This window comes from Lissotriton helveticus, chromosome 7, assembly GCF_964261635.1.
Source record: "Lissotriton helveticus chromosome 7, aLisHel1.1, whole genome shotgun sequence".
Classification (NCBI taxonomy): Eukaryota; Metazoa; Chordata; class Amphibia; order Caudata; family Salamandridae; genus Lissotriton; species Lissotriton helveticus.
In genome coordinates this window covers 810654428-810672103 of record NC_136068.1, presented here as the reverse complement: position 1 = coordinate 810672103, position 17676 = coordinate 810654428, and positions in this window count along the sequence as shown.

The window sequence follows — 17676 nt, the reverse complement described above, 5'->3', positions numbered from 1 at the left end:
GCAAATTATTAAAGTGTTTTTATGTTTTGCTAATTATGCAATGTAACTTCTTGTCATGTTTATGTGGTATGTTAATTAAACATGGCCGTTTTAAACCCACGCAAATCTCTGTCATTGATAGGTATGTGGGTTGTGGGGTTGTAGGGCAGGGGCGGGGACATTCTGGGGGATCCGGGTCCTATGCCCAGCGCGACATTAAAGAAGCGCGCTCTTAGGGCCCTGCCCCCGGTTCCCGCCCCTCCCCTCAGCAGTCATTGGGCGGGCGGATCGCCGCGAAGCCTCCGGCCGCCAAGTCCTTTCGGGTCACGGCGTGACGCACTTCCGGTGGGGGTGGAGGGGGGCGGAAACTGAGGCCTATTTAGGGGCTAGGGTCAGTGACCTCGGTCTCTTTGTCCCCCTTCTCTCCACCGGACTGCTGGCTCGCCTGTGACCTGTGCCTCCTCCACCTTAGCCCCAGCGTAATTTTAAACTCCCACCCACCCGTCCCTGTGATTAGTGGTTTGAGGATGGAGTTGCGGTAAAGAGACCTGCGAACATTGACGTTTACTCACACGATGGATGGGAGTCTGCCCTGCGTACTCCCTAGGCCAGCATTGAGGGGGGGAGACGGTAAGCTCTCCGCGGGGAGAAAGGTGACCACCAGCTGGGGAGGCTAGGGCGACAGGTTCTGAGCCTCCTGGGTTCCTGGGCAGCCTGGTGGTCGGGAGGTGGGCCCCGGAATGGCAGACAAGGATCGGAGGTGGGGTCCACCACCCTAGGGCGCAGGTGGGGTGCACCTTGCGCAGGCTGACTCTCCCCCTTAGAGCTGGGGGTTGGTGATAATTTGGAATGTCAATTATTAAGGTGTTTTTTATGTTTTGCTAATTATGCAATGTAACTTCTTGTCATGTTTATGTGGTATGTTGATTAAACATGGCCGTTTTAAACCCACGCAAATCTCTGTCATTGATAGGTATGTGGGTTGTGGGGTTGTAGGGCAGGGGCGGGGACATTCTGGGGGATCCGGGTCCTAAGAACTAGAAGGGACAGTGTGCTGGAAAAAAAACAGACAGAATAGAACAGAGGCAGAAGTGCACAGTGCACTTTCTTTAACTATAATAAAAACTTCTGCCTTGCTTCCTGGAGTGCCACCTAACAAGAGTTTCTTTAGTTTGCTACTAAATTTGGTGCTGTTTAATGAATCTTCATGAAACCTTCCAAAGAAAAAAAGTTGATTCACCTCAGCTCCTTCCTGGAAAGGGCCAGTGTGATTTGTCAAAGGGGGGGGGGAGCAGAGAAAAATAGGGCTACAAGGGGTTCACAAAATGCCTTTCCAAATGCGGTTTCCATAGGAAAAATTAGGTAATGATACAGAAAAAAAACAGCTGAGCAGAATTTCACCAGATTTCGCAGAAAGCCATATCTTTACCCAGTAAGCATGCTTTTTTGTGATTTAGTGTAATTGCGCTCAGCCATTTTAGAGAAATGAAGGTAAAAAATTATAGGTCTCTGTTGCAATGGTCAAAAAAGAATTTTGATTGGCTAGTGCCACATGAGCCCTGTGGGACCGAGTGTTGTGGTTGGGGGCAACAACAGGAAGAAAAATGTTGCAGCTCCCATTACAGGACACGTGGACTCTTAGGGGTTTGCTCTGCAGGGCTCAGCGTGGTTCCCCATGTGGTCTCATGCGACTCCTATGAGAGTCCTGTTGGACAAAAAAAGTGTAAATAAAAAGAAAATGAGTGATGGGCGCCTGTGGCTGGATATACACTTTTGCCCACCAACGTGGGGTTGGCCATAGGGCTTTCGGCCAGGAGCGGCTCGTGGTGGGAGTGCCCAAGTCCTTCCGGGTCACGGCGTGACGCACTTCCGGTGGGGGTGGAGGGGGGCGGAGACCGAGGCCTATTTAGGGGCTGGGGTCAGTGACCTCGGTCTCTTTATCCCCCTTCTCCCCACCGGACTGCTGGCTCACCCGTGACCTGCGCCTCCTCCACCTTAGCCCTAGCGTAATTTTAAACTTGAAGTTGTTTGCCCTGTTGGTTCGTCGGTCCCTGATCCCGTGCGGAGGTGCGGTCGCGGTGGAAGCGAGTCGGCGATTCCCGAGGAGCGTGGCGACAAAGACCGGTGACGTCCTTCCATCGGCGACCCTGTAAGCCAGGTAAGGGAGTGCGTGGGACTGGGGAGCCCGCTCGCGGCGGCAGAGAGCGGGAGCAGTGGAGCGCCACGAGCATTTTATTTCGGATGCCCCGATCTCTTGTGGCTGCGGGCGGGGGCCTTTAGTCGCGCGGATCACCTGGTGGCTGTTTGGGGCGCTGAGGGGAGGACAGCGGGTGGGGCCCGTGTGCAGCGCACCGGTGGGGCGTGGGTTGAGGCCTCAAGCAGGGACTCCACGGCGAGCGTAGGGATTAAGGGCTGACAAAGGGCCAAAGCATAAGTCAGTGTCTCACCGGAGCAGCGCTCTGTACGGGGGCCCAGCAAGGCAGGGTTCGTATCCCCGGGCCGGGATCAGTTTGTCACAGGCAACTGGTTTCGCCTCGAGTAGTCGGTGAGGTAATTAAGGGAAGATGCCTCCCAAGAGAGTGAGCCATAAGCAAAAAGATAAGGAGCCAGAGATCGCCCAGATGCTGAAATTGATACTGGCAAAGCTGGGCAATAATGCCAATGAGAGTCGTGATGATGAGGAACCAGAGCCCGAGCAACCAGCGGCAGGAGGCATAGAGCGCCCGCGTAGGGAGGGAGTACCACCCAGGGCTGCCTTTCCTCCTTTAATCAAAAAACCGAGGGTGCAGGTCAAAGCAGGGAAGGGGAGCAACCGCAAAAGGGACAGAGCTCGCACTGTAAACAGGCCAGCGGGCGGGGGCGAGAGTCCAGTAGGTCCCGCCCTCCCTTTCCCGGTAAATATAGCACCCTCTCCTTCACCGGCACCAGGCGCGGACCCAGGGGGTAAGGATTCAGGCCCCCTGGTGGACCCGTTAGGGCCAGCCTTAGCAGAGATTAGGGAGGCATTGAAGATATTAGCGCTCGGGCAGACCCCGGTTGAGCCACCAAAAATGGCGACACGAGCCCTCCTTTACCCCAACAGCAAGCAGTTGGGCAGGCGGGGGCGACACTGGATACCACAGCAGAAATCCTTGCTAAAGTGTCCACTCTGGTTAGTCAGTTAGCAGCGCCCAAGGCCCATCCTATAGTGGGGGACGCGGCAATAGCTCCCTGGGTTCCCCCAAGATCGGTGGAACAGGACGCGCTAGGCACTATTCAATAGCAGTTAGCCCTCTTAGTTGAATCCCGGGGCAAGACCACCTTGGCAGAACTTAATCCCCCAGCAGCAGCAGGCCCGTCAACACCCATGGGAGGTAAGACAGGTGACAAATCAATCAAACCTCTGGAGGGTGCTGTTGGGGGGGTTGGGGCAGGGCAGGGCAATGTGTTGTCTCAGCCTGGAGCATTAGCTACCCATGTACCTAGCGAAATGAAGGAAAAAATATGGAAGGGCGAGTATGTCGACATTCCTGTGGTGGGGCGTTGGGGGCTTGCGGATTCGGCACCTACATCGGCTCATCGAGGAATTAAGGTAGCAGGAGGGGCAGAAGACCCCGGATTTGGTAATCATCCACCTGGGAGGCAATGACATGGTTGACCGGGGACGCCGGGCGGTCAAGGAAGCATTGCTAACGGAGTTCGCTTGGTTAGGGCGGATCTTTCCCTTGGCCAGAATTGCCTGGTCTTGCATGATCCCACGCAGGACCTGGGGCCCCGGAGTGCGGGCAAGATCTCTGAACGTTTCAGTTAGGAGGCTCAACGCGGAGTTAGCCAAGTTGTGCTCAGTGAAGGGCCGCTTGTGTCTGATTCCACACAGGATTATTTCGGGAGAAGCGATGTACCACCCAGATGGAGTGCATTTGTCGGACTTGGGCACTGATGCCTGGATTACAGGACTGTGGTCTTTTGTACTGAACGCAGGTGGGGAGGGTGACAGACCTAGGGCCGTGGGTCACCCTTGTGGCGGTAAAGAGACCTGCAAACATTGACATTTACTCACACGATGGCTGGGAGTCCGCCCTGCGTACTCCCTAGGCCAGCATTGAGGGGGGAGACGGTAAGCTCTCCGCGGAGAGAAAGGTGACCACCGGCTGGGGAGGCTAGGGCGACAGGTTTCAAGCCTCCTGGGTTCCTGGGCAGCCTGGTGGTCGGGGGGTGGGCCCCGGAATGGCGGACAAGGATCGGAGGTGGGGTCCACCACCCTAGGGCGCAGGTGGGGTGCACCATGCGCAGGTTGACTCTCCCCCCTTAGTGCTGGGGGTTGGTGATAATTTGGAATGCCAATTATTAAAGTGTTTTTTATGTTTTGCTAATTATGCAATGTATCTTCTTGTCATGTTTATGTGGTATGTTAATTAAACATGGCCGTTTTAAACCCACGCAAATCTCTGTCATTGATAGGTATGTGGGTTGTGGGGTTGTAGGGCAGGGGCGGGGACATTCTGGGGGATCCGGGTCCTATGCCCAGCACGACATTAAAGAAGCGCGCTCTTAGGGCCCTGCCCCCGGTTCCCGCCTTTCCCCTCAGCAGTCATTGGGCGGGCGGATCGCCGCGAGGCCTCCGGCCGCCAAGTCCTTCCGGGTCACGGCGTGACGCACTTCCGGTGGGGGTGGAGGGGGGCGGAGACTGAGGCCTATTTAGGGGCTGGGGTCAGTGACCTCGGTCTCTTTGTCCCCCTTCTCTCCACCGGACTGCTGGCTCGCCCGTGACCTGCGCCTCCTCCACCTTAGCCCCAGCATAATTTTAAACTCCCACCCACCCGTCCCTGTGATTAGTGGTTTGAGGATGGAGTTGCGGTAAAGAGACCTGCGAACATTGACATTTACTCACACGATGGATGGGAGTCTGCCCTGCGTACTCCCTAGGCCAGCATTGAGGGGGGGAGACGGTAAGCTCTCCGCGGGGAGAAAGGTGACCACCAGCTGGGGAGGCTAGGGAGACAGGTTCCGAGTCTCCTGGGTTCCTGGGCAGCCTGGTGGTCGGGGGGTGGGCCCCGGAATGGCAGACAAGGATCGGAGGTGGGGTCCACCACCCTAGGGCGCAGGTGGGGTGCACCTTGCGCAGGCTGACTCTCCCCCTTAGTGCTGGGGGTTGGTGATAATTTGGAATGTCAATTATTAAGGTGTTTTTTATGTTTTGCTAATTATGCAATGTAACTTCTTGTCATGTTTATGTGGTACGTTGATTAAACATGGCCGTTTTAAACCCACGCAAATCTCTGTCATTGATAGGTATGGGGGTTGTAGGGCAGGGGCGGGGACATTTTGGGGGATCCGGGTCCTAAGAACTAGAAGGGACAGTGTGCTGGAAAAAAAACAGACAGAATAGAACCGAGGCAGAAGTGCACAGTGCACTTTCTTTAACTATAATAAAAACTTCTGCCTTGCTTCCTGGAGTGCCACCTAACAAGAGTTTCTTTAGTTTGCTACTAAATTTGGTGCCGTTTAATGAATCTTCATGAAACCTTCCAAAGAAAAAAAGTTGATTCACCTCAGCTCCTTCCTGGAAAGGGCCAGTGTGATTTGTCAAAGGGGGGGGGGGCAGAGAAAAATAGGGCTACAATGGGTTCACAAAATGCCTTTCCAAATGCGGTTTCCATAGGAAAAATTAGGTAATGATACAGAAAAAAAACAGCTGAGCAGAATTTCACCAGATTTGGCAGAAAGCCATATCTTTACCCAGTAAGCATGCTTTTTTGTGATTTAGTGTAATTGCGCTCAGCCATTTTAGAGAAATAAAGGTAAAAAATTATAGGTCTCTGTTGCAATGGTCAAAAAAGAATTTTGATTGGCTAGTGCCACATGAGCCCTGTGGGACCGAGTGTTGTGGTTGGGGGCAACAACAGGAAGAAAAATGTTGCAGCTCCCATTACAGGACACGTGGACTCTTAGGGGTTTGCTCTGCAGGGCTCAGCGTGGTTCCCCATGTGGTCTCATGCGACTCCTATGAGAGTCCTGTTGGACAAAAAATTTAAATAAAAAGAAAATGAGTGATGGGCGCCTGTGGCTGGATATACACTTTTGCCCACCAACGTGGGGTTGGCCATAGGGCTTTCGGCCAGTAGCGGCTCGTGGTGGGAGTGCTGCAGGAGGTGGGGCGGGGGTAGAGCAGGGTGGGGGTAGTAAACTACGGAATACAGCCTAACAGAGGTAAGTAAACAAATAAATAAATAAAACAAATTTTGTTGCGCGCGATGCATCGCATTTGGCAATGCAGTTCTCTCAATGAAATTCATTTTATTTATTTATTTGTTTACTTACCTGAATTGGGTTGTATTCCATAGTTTAATACGCCCCACCCTGCTCCACCCCTGGCCCGCCCCACCGCCCGCAGCACTCCTACCACGAGCGCTACTGCTTTCGGCCATGTGAATGGGGGTTGGGTGCCCACGGCAAAGGATAGCTATGGTAATACAATTTTACGTTACATGAAAACAAAACAGAAATGCACCAAAAAAACTAAGGTAAACTGACATAATAGTTAGGTATGGTAATCATTTCTAACTTTACATTAACTAAGCCCTAGATATTCACTAAAGAATCCAAACATTAAAGTGCCATTATAGTTAGATGAAAATGTCAGTCATAACACCATGATTTGAATAAAAAAATCCACCAGTTGTATTTTAATGAAGTAACTATACCTTGCACCCTAACCACTCACTGCTTATGACTTCACAAATTACATCACTATTGACAAGGTCTATGACATCATGGGTAACATCATTGATGACATCTGAAAGAACATTATTGATGACATCACTGTGTATGGTGAGAGGATAAGTTATATTTACGTCAGTAAACTATAACTGGTGAATTTGAATATTTTGAGTTTAAAACGTGATGTTATGACAACTTTTTTAACTTAACTTTAGCATCACTTTAACCTCTGCCTTTTTAGTGTATATATACATATACACATACACAAACACACACACACACACACACACACACACCCATACACACGCGTATGCACACACACACACACACACACACACACGCACGCACACACACACACACACACACACGCACATATATATATTCAACAGTAGGCAAACCTTGTTCGATTTACAAGATAAGTAGCCTGCTCACAGCATGTCAGTTTCAGTAATTTTTAACGCCATTGCATTGCAACCCGAATGGGTCTTTGTCACAGCCGTGCCATTAAAAATCGCTGAAACTGACATGCTGTGTGCAGGCTGCTCATCTTCTAAAGCAGACAAGGTTTGCCTACTTTTGAACTGTGAGCGGGGCTCACACCCACTGATTTGCACCCGCCCCAATTGATGGATGTGACTGGTACCTGTATGAGTAACTTTTCAGCTATATATATATATATATATATATATATTCAATGAAAAAACCATAGGTTTCAGGCCTTATATAGTTAGGAATTAGCATTTATAATATAATCCCTAATATTTAGGTCATTTGCCCACTAGGCCGGGACGAATACATTGTCTTTTCTCTTTCTTCTTTTTTCTCCCTGAGAAATGTATTTCCTATTTTCTAACATGCAATATATCTTTCTCTGCCAAGAGGAGATATGAGGCCACTTGGCCTACACTTATGTTGTTCTTTGGACTCGATTTTGTGCAAATGCATGAATCTATACATCCAGTGCTTCGGATTTATTTACATAGGCCACTTGGCCAGATCGTAATTGAATTTACATTTTTATTTTTTTATTTATTGAGACCAGACAATAAACAATGCAGATTCCTACTTACACAGCAGAATTGGTTAATAATACAGAAAAATAGACAGTCGTTAAACAGATTAGACAAGTAATAACAAACATTCCTAGAGATTAAGACTGAAGAGAGCTATACAGAGACAGATGAACATAATAAAGCAAGTATGCAACCTAAATATTAGTTTCACTTTATCCAACCCATTCCGCCACTGGTGCCCAGATTCGGGTTGCAAATTGCCGCCTCCTCCCCCCTTTACGAGAAAAAACAGAGAATTCTAGCCGATGTATTGTTAATAATCTTGCGCGCCACTGCACAAATGTTGGATCTTCCGAAGAAAGCCATTGAGAAGTTATACACAACCGGACCTGCGACACAGCAATGAATATAAGGGCTGATTCATTTACGGTATTACTGCCAGATAGTGTATTCCCAACCTCTACACCAAAAATCACAAGTGCCGGAGTAATTGTACATCTAATCTTGAGTGTATTATTAATGAAGCGCTCGATATCATCGAGAAACCCACGAAGGGGTTGACAGGAATAAAACATATGTATTGCGTGTGCTGCCAGCATCCCGCAACGAGCACAGGAATTGCCCTTTATGGCGCCCCATTTTGCGATCTTAGCGGGTGTGTAATATAAATCTAACATTGCCATATAGCTTTGAGTCTTGAGTGAGCCTGACACAATAACCTGACTGGCAAGTTCTAACACTGAAGATAAATCGATACCAGCAATTCCTAATTTCAATTCCCACTTAGCGCTTTGGACTGTCAGATCATCCGGAAGTGTTGAGACTATATATTGGTACAATATTCCTATTCTACTTCTCTTCTTAATTAAATCAATAAGTGATACTTTCTCCAGCATACCAGGAGTTTTCTTCAAGTATTTTTGGATAAAGCTTTGGATCTGTAGATACTTAAAGAAGTCACGTGGAGATAGCTGAAATTTATCTCTAATGTCGCTGTAAGATAAGACAGCGCCGTCTTCCACCAAGTCACCAAGCCTATAAATACCTTTACTTTGCCAACTGTGCATAACATGATCCTGAAAGATGCTAGGAAACATTCGAGTGGCTTTAAACGGCGTATACAAATTCATATTGGGGATAGCTAATTTCCACCTGATCAGCCGCCAAATAGTCCATGCATCTATCAAGATTTTAAAGCGAGTTCTCATATAGTAGCTGGGTTCAAGGACCTCAAGAAAAATCCCTTTTACAGCACACCCCAACCCAATCTAAAAAATAGTAGGACTATTACATATTGGGACATTTGCTTTATCTCCACAAATCAACACACCCATTGCTTGAAGCATTGCAGCCCAGTAATACATGACAAGGCTAGGAACCGACCAACCCCCTCGATCACGGGGAAGACACATCCATTTGGCTGCCCTGCGTGAACGCCTATAGCCCCACAGAAACCGATGACAGACCCTATCTGCATTAGTTAGACTTGTTTGAGAGATCAGAAGAGGGATGGTCCTAAACAAATATAAAAACTTAGGCAGAACTAGCATCTTAATAACACTACAGCGTCCATATAAGGATAGGTGCAGGTTATCTAGTCGCTCTAATTTTGTGTTGACATCATCTATAACCGGTAGAATATTTAGATCCGGGATGGTATCAACTGCCGAGGTTATACGGACCCCTAAATACGTGGCAACGGGAACTACTGGAGCATCCGATACTGCCATACCAGGTGTCTGAACGACCTGGGTCTTCGAAACATTGAGCTTATAGCCCGATACTGCCCCAAAGTTCCCTGCTAATTCCTTAAGTTCCATAAAAGCAGATGAGACGTCTGATGTTATAACGACTATATCATCTGCGTACGCTAACAGATTATAGGACGTATTACCAGCTCTTATAGGTATTATACACTGATTAGCTACAGGACGTATTACCAGCTCTTATAGGTATTATATACTGATTAGCGATCGTAATTGAATTCATTTAATCAATTCTACTGTACCAGTATGGTGCACACACGTTTAATTTATTTAAAATAATGAAATGTGCTTTTCAGTTATGTTTTAAGCACAAGTTCATATTACCTATTGCACTACAGAGTCTTTCTTCTACCCCATTTGTAGTTCTTACCACTTTTGTAGTTTGTTTTGGGATGTGGTCCTATGTCAATTTCCACTACTTCCTTGGTGCACTTTAAAATGGTGATTGTGAGTTTATGTGGCTGGCTAACGAAGAAGACCGCCTGGTCGAAACGCGTCACCAATAAACAATTTTCACACGGACCCTGGAGTGCGAGTCTTTTGTGTTTCTTGGATCTATCGAGTGGGGAACCCTTTCAGACATATATATATATATATATATATATATATATATATATATATATATATATATATATATATATATATATATATATATATATATATGTATATATATATATATATATATATATATATTTATATATATATATATATATATATATATATATATATATTCAATGAAAAAACCATAGGTTTCAGGCCTTGTATAGTTAGAAATTAGTATTTAAAAAACCTTTGAAATTCACTCAATAAACTATAAGTTTTAGGGGTGTTATAGTTAGCTGGACATTTCACTCATACAAAACCATTGAAATTGCTCCTATATAGTTAGTTGGACTAACTATATTTCGCGCACCCGCAATCCACTGCTGATGATGTCACATATTACATCATTCATGACATGGTCAGTGACATCACTGATGACATCTCAAATGACATCACTGATGACCCAACCACTGACAACCTGGCCTCCTTCAAGAACACCACCCGCAAACACCACCAACTGATCCGATCCACCAAGAAATCAGCATTCAAGGATCGCCTCGACAACAACGCCCACAACAGCAAGGAACTATTCAACATCGTCAAAGAATTTACCAACCCCACCGCAGACACCAACGACATCACTCCCTCCCAAGAACTCTGCGACTCCCTAGCCTTATTCTTCCACAACAAAATCTCTGACATACACAACAGCTTTGAAAACTAGTCCGGAGTCCATTCCACCCCACCCAACTCCGAACTAAAACCCCCCTCCAACAACATCTGCGCCTGGAACCCAATCACCACTGAAGACACCATCCGCCTGATGAACTCCATCCACTCAGGATCGCCAACCGACCCATGTCCCCACCACATCTTCAACAAAGCTGACTCTATTATCGCACCCCATCTCCGAGACGTCATCAACTGCTCCCTCAACTCCGCTACCTTCCCGGATAGCTGGAAACATGCTGAACTCAGCGCCCTTCTGAAGAAACCCACAGCAGATCCCACTGAACTTAAAAACTACCGCCCCATCTCGCTCCTCCCATTCCCTGCCAAAGTCATTGAGAAAGCCGTCAACAATCAGCTCGCCGCCTTCCTCGAATCCAACAAATCCCTCGACCCTTCACAGTCCGGCTTCCGAGCCAAACACAGCACCGAGACCGCCCTCATCGCAGCAACAGACGACATTCGAACACTACTGGACAACGGAGAGACAGCCACCCTCATCCTACTTGACCTCTCCGCAGCCTTCGACACAGTCTGTCATAGCACCCTTATACAACGCCTCAGCAATGTCGGAATTCCAGGAAAATCACTGGACTGGATCATTTCGTTCCTCGCCGGAAGAACCCAGAGAGTCCGCCTCCCCCCTTTTAGATCAGAGACCACCGAAGTCATCTGCGGCCTACCACAAGGATCATCACTCAGTCCCACCCTCTTCAACATATACATGAGTACCCTCGCATCCATCGCGCGCCAACACAACCTCAACATCATCTCCTACGCAGACGACACCCAGCTGATCCTCTCCCTCACCAAAGACCCAAACTCAGCCAAAACCAACCTACACGAAGGGAGGAAAGAAGTAGCCGAGTGGATGAAGAACAGCCGTTTAAAACTGAACTCGGACAAAACGGAAGTCCTCATTTTAGGATCATCCCCCTCCGCCTGGGACGACTCATGGTGGCCACCAGCCCTGGGAACCGCACCCCTACCAACGGATCATGCACGTAACCTGGGCTTCATCCTGGACTCCTCCCTCTCGATGACCAGACAAGTCAACGCCGTATCATCATCATGCTTCAACGTCCTACGTATGCTCAAAAAAATCTTCCGTTGGATCCCCACCGAAACAAGAAAGACGGTCACCCATGCACTGGTCACAAGCCGACTGGACTACGGAAACACCCTTGGGACGCGCACAAATCGGTCATAAATCGGTGGGCACTGTATGGGGGCCTCATGGAATATTCGCAAGCGGCTGTCCACTTCCCTCACACGCTTGGAAAACGAGCTACTGCAGCACGAACGGGAGGGCGAGGGGAGCGGGCCGAGTTCGCACACCCTTGGTGACCTGCGAGTTACGCACGCAACCCTTATCGAACAGCTGAGGTGCCACAATTACGCGGCGCACACAGCTAGAACGCATGCCAAGGCCGATAGAGCCGGACGACTGCTAGCCTGGTTGATTCAAAAAGAGGGCCGGGGAACCCCAATCGGAGCTTTGCGCACGCTGGAGGGGTGGATGGTCTACACGCAGCGCGAGATACACCGCGCCCTGGTTGGGCACTACACGCAGGTGTACCGGGCTTGGGGCACTGGTCCTGTAGGTGCGCTGGGAGGTTTTCTGGACCTGGTCACCTTACCGTTGGTTCCCGAGGACCAACACGACGCTCTAGACGCACCCCTCGCGCTGGAGGAGGTGGGTGATGCGATTCAGTCCCTACCAACAGGGAAGACTCCGGGACCTGCCGGCCTGCCGGCCGAATACTATAAAGCCTACAAGGACATCCTAGCTCCCTTACTCTTGCGCACATATAACGCGGCGATAGATGAGAGCTCACTCCCCGCTTCCATGCGAGAGGCGTTCCTGGTCTCCCTGCCCAAACCTGACAGAGATCCAGTGGGCCTGGGCTCGTACAGGCCACTGGCAATGCTTAATGTGGATTACAAGATCTTAGCAAAGCTGCTAGCCGAGCGGCTGGCGCCAGTGGTCCCGCATCTGGTGCACGCTGACCAGAATGGATTTGTGCCGGCGCGGTCCATGTCTCTGAACCTCAGACGGTTCTTCAGAGTGGCTGCTGAGGCGGTGTGGCAGTGGCCGAGGGAAGGTTGCCTCATGATCGACCTGGAGAAGGCTTTCGATAGCATGGAGTGGGGATACTTAGCTGAGGTGCTGGTGCGCTTCGGGTTTGGTGTGGACTTCCTGCAGATGGTTGATCTCCTCTACAAAAGACCGGTGGTGCGCCTGAGACTGGGCCCATACATATCGGAGGAGGTGGTGGTGGGCAGGGGCACCAGGCAGGGCTGCCCCCTGTCACCCCTACTGTTCGCGCTGGGCATAGAGCCACTGGCGGCGGCACTGCGGCAGACCCTTAATGCGGGCATTACCCTGGGAGATGCTGTGCACCAGGTCTCGTTATATGCTGATGACCTGCTGGTGTTCATTAGGGACGTGCACAATATACCGGAGCAACTGGCCCTACTCCTGGACAGGTTTGCTGAAGTCTCTGGACTTCGGGTAAACGTAGCTAAGTCCTGTTTGTATGCGTTCAACGGTGCGGTGGAAGACCCAGATTTCCGCCTAGGAGACACAAGGGTCCAATGGAGAGCTGACTCCTTCAAATATCTGGGGATTCAGCCAACTAGCTGACCTTTTTGATGGGAACCTGGGGCGAGCGGTGGCAGCGCTCAAGTCCCAGATGAGCTTTTGGTCCACACTCCCGCTGACAATCTCGGGTAGAGTGGCGCTGACCAAAATGGTCATGCTTCCCCGGCTCCTCTACTTCTTTGTTAACTTGCCTTTATCCGTCCCGGCCTCCTTCTTTTATAAACTTAACAGGGTCCTTCGTGACTTCATCTGGGGCACGTCTAGGCATCGGTTGGGGCTGCCAAAGCTGTTCTTACCGACAGACAGAGGAGGATTAGCTGTCCCTTGCTTTGAGCACTATTACCTGGCTGCGCAGCTACAATGGATTGCCCGCTGGCTGGCAGACAGGGGTAGGGAGGACACTGCCTCGACCGAACCACCATACTCTTTAAGCCGAGTAATTGCTCTCTTTCACCCACTGGCACCGCCCGCGAAACCCAAACCGCTGTTGCTAGCGGTAGCCTACAAATGCTTCCGCAGAACCCTATTCCTTACCCGAAAGGTGGCCCCATATGCACCTGCTATACCCTTAGAAGATTCCCCTGGGAGCGGGGGGGCGTACACACACCCTTTGCTGGAACAGTGGGGAGCGGCCGATGTTCAGACGCTGGGGGACCTGTACAGAGATGGAAAGCTGGTGCCATACGACACGTTGATAGCTGAAGACGGATTGCCAAAAGGGATTTCTGATGCACCGCTCGCTGGTGGCAAAGATGGCAGCCCGTTGGGGGATATGGCGGCGGAGCCTGCACAGCATCTTACAATGCAATACCTACACGTTATGAGGAGGGGTAGACACTTGGTCCGCTGGTTCGCTGCATCGCTGCGAGCACGCACAGAGGTTAGCCTGGCACCGCTCAGAGGCAAGTGGGAGCGAGACATGGGCAGGGCGCTTACCGATAAAGAGTGGGAGTGGCGCCTTAGAAGCCCGGTACGTACCCCCCGAAACATGCGCATGCGTCAGATACAACTTTTCATTGTCCATAGAGCCTACCTTACACCTGAGTTAATTAATAGGTACTTTCACCGCTCTGACGCGGCCTGCCCTAGATGCGATGAGCTAGATGCGGGGCTGGTTCACCTTCTGTGGAGCTGCCCCAGACTGGTCATCTGCTGGCGTGAGATAGGCGAAGCGCTCGGGACGTGCACAGGCCGCGTCATTCCCCTCAACTGGCCTGAGTACCTTCTGCACCAATTCAGGAGGAGGCAACAAGATAAGGCTTCGTCCCGTTTCCTAGACCTGGGTTTAGTGGTGGCTAAGCGCCTGCTAACAAGCCGATGGAAGGCGCGCGAGCCGCCTGCAGTGCAGGCGTGGGTAGCCTCCCTTAAGGCATGGGCACGGGCGGAATGGATAGCCATACGGCGGGAGGAGACAATCGGGCTTCGGAAAGAATGCATGGCAGAAAGGTGGGAGCGCATGCTTAGCGCCCTGCGGCCGCCGGAGGAGGCGGACGCACAGGATGCTGGAGTGGCATAACCCGCTGCCCAGGATGGTCGCATATGCCGTGAGATCCTCTGCTGTCAGGGTGTGTTGCTGCACTGGGCCTGCCCGCGTCTGGGCGCACACGACAGAGAGGCGTACATGCTTGCACACATTGACACCCATGGGATGGGACATCGGGGGATGGGGGACGGGGGCGGAGGGGACTGATTACCATGATGTAGTTGTGCCGCAATAGTTTAAAAGTTTGAATGTTTGCATTAACGGTTTGCTTACTGTCATCTCTATGTGTAAACACACAGTAGTGGGATTCACCTCATGCTTAAGTGATTATGTTATTGTGCACAACTGGACTGGCACGAAGCCGTGCAGCACTCCAGAGGACTCCGGGGCACAATCCTACATATATGTACCGGGGCACAGCGCACGCACTGCCCGAATGTGTTAATGTAAACAGGACCTCAGGACTGTACAACTAGCTGATCTGTGAATTGTTAACAAAGCACCGATGTGCCTGGATTGTCCTGTTATCCTATCTGAATATTACACTGTCTTGTGACTAACATAAAATGCTAATAAAATAGATTTGACAAAAAAAAGATGGATGCCAACATTTCCTGGTTAGAAGTGTTGACAGCCAATGACCATGCAGGTTTCTCGGGAAGGCATGCTGATTGGCTGCCACTGTCTGTCAACACTCCAAACCAGGAAGTGTTGGCAGCCATCTTGTGCCTTGTTAGAACCAAGGCACAAGAAAGCAGTGAAACAAAGGTGTTAAACTCGCAAAGGGGTCGGAGTAGAAGGACCCTGACCCCCTAGGCCTGCTCAGGCGGTCCCACAAGGACCCCCAAGGCAACAGAACAGGTTAGCAAACCTTTTGTTTATTTCATCTGCACTTCATTTAAGTCCCCAACGCGTTTGGAAGCAACATGCTTCTTCCTCATGGGGTGGGCAGCAGTCGACGAAACCGGCCACAGCGTCATTTCCCCTTTCAAGTATGCTATCTCCAGTAATGCATACTGGGCGCTGTAGTCGTGCAAAAGGTTTGCTAACCTGTACACATATATATATATATATATGCATCAAGAAATTGCCTCAGAGGAAATGCTGTTTAGCATGAAACGCGTCAGGCAAGGAGAATTTAATGGCTTGTAACAGAATGCTGGCTGTCTGCACCCTCATTAAAAGAAGAAAACAATACCTACCAGAGTGGCTTTTTCTTAGGGGGCAACTCTTTTTTGACTTATGGCTCGTCTGGCCGTGGAAATTGCCCGCTGTTGAGAGCAGATCCTGATGACAAAGATGTACGAGTCATCGGTATGGGACTGGCTGGTTTCTTTTGAGGGCTATGATATGTGCAGACTACGTGCGGACTGTTGTTTTGCCTACCCACTGGGGTTTTAATAACTTTGAAAATCATGCAGTGTGATGCAGCTCACTTGAGTGGTTATTGTGGCACTACGAATACCATCAGGCTCAGCGAGAGCCAACGCCCACCTGGGCGGGTGGAGGGAAGATACAAGTACTGCCAGGTGCGTCACGCTGCATCAAGAAATTGCCTCTGAGGAAATGCTGTTTAGCATGAAACGCGTCAGGCAAGGAGAATTTAATGGCTTGTAACAGAATGCTGGCTGTCTGCACCCTCATTAAAAGAAGAAAACAATACCTACCAGAGTGGCTTTTTCTTAGGGGGCAACTCTTTTTTGACTTATGGATTACGGCTCGTCTGGCCGTGGAAATTGCCCGCTGTTGAAAGCAGATCCTGATGACAAAGATGTACGAGTCATCGGTATGGGACTGGCTGGTTTCTTTTGAGGGCTGTGATATGTGCAGACTACGTGCGGACTGTTGTTTTGCCTACCCACTGGGGTTTTAATAACTTTGAAAATCATGCAGTGTGATGCAGCTCACTTGAGTGGTTATTGTGGCACTACGAATACCATCAGGCTCAGCGAGAGCCAACGTCCACCTGGGCGGTTGGAGGGAAGACACAAGTACTGCCAGGTGCGTCACGCTGCATCAAGAAATTGCCTCTGAGGAAATGCTGTTTAGCATGAAACGCGTCAGGCAAGGAGAATTTAATGGCTTGTAACAGAATGCTGGCTGTCTGCACCCTCATTAAAAGAAGAAAACAATACCTACCAGAGTGGCTTTTTCTTAGGGGGCAACTCTTTTTTGACTTATGAATTACGGCTCGTCTGGCCGTGGAAATTGCCCGCTGATGAAAGCAGATCCTGATGACAAAGATGTACGAGTCATCGGTATGGGACTGGCTGGTTTCTTTTGAGGGCTGTGATATGTGCAGACTACGTGCAGACTGTTGTTTTGCCTACCCACTGGGGTTTTAATAACTTTGAAAATCATGCAGTGTGATGCAGCTCACTTGAGTGGTTATTGTGGCACTACAAATACCATCAGGCTCAGCGAGAGCCAACGCCCACCTGGGCGGGTGGAGGGAAGATACAAGTACTGCCAGGTGCGTCACGCTGCATCAAGAAATTGCCTCTGAGGAAATGCTGTTTAGCATGAAACGCGTCAGGCAAGGAGAATTTAATGGCTTGTAACAGAATGCTGGCTGTCTGCACCCTCATTAAAAGAAGAAAACAATACCTACCGGAGTGGCTTTTTCTTAGGGGGCAACTCTTTTTTGACTTATGGATTACGGCTCGTCTGGCCGTGGAAATTGCCCACTGTTGAAAGCAGATCCTGATGACAAAGATGTACGAGTCATCGGTATGGGACTGGCTGGTTTCTTTTGAGGGCTGTGATATGTGCAGACTACGTGCGGACTGTTGTTTTGCCTACCCACTGGGGTTTTAATAACTTTGAAAATCATGCAGTGTGATGCAGCTCACTTGAGTG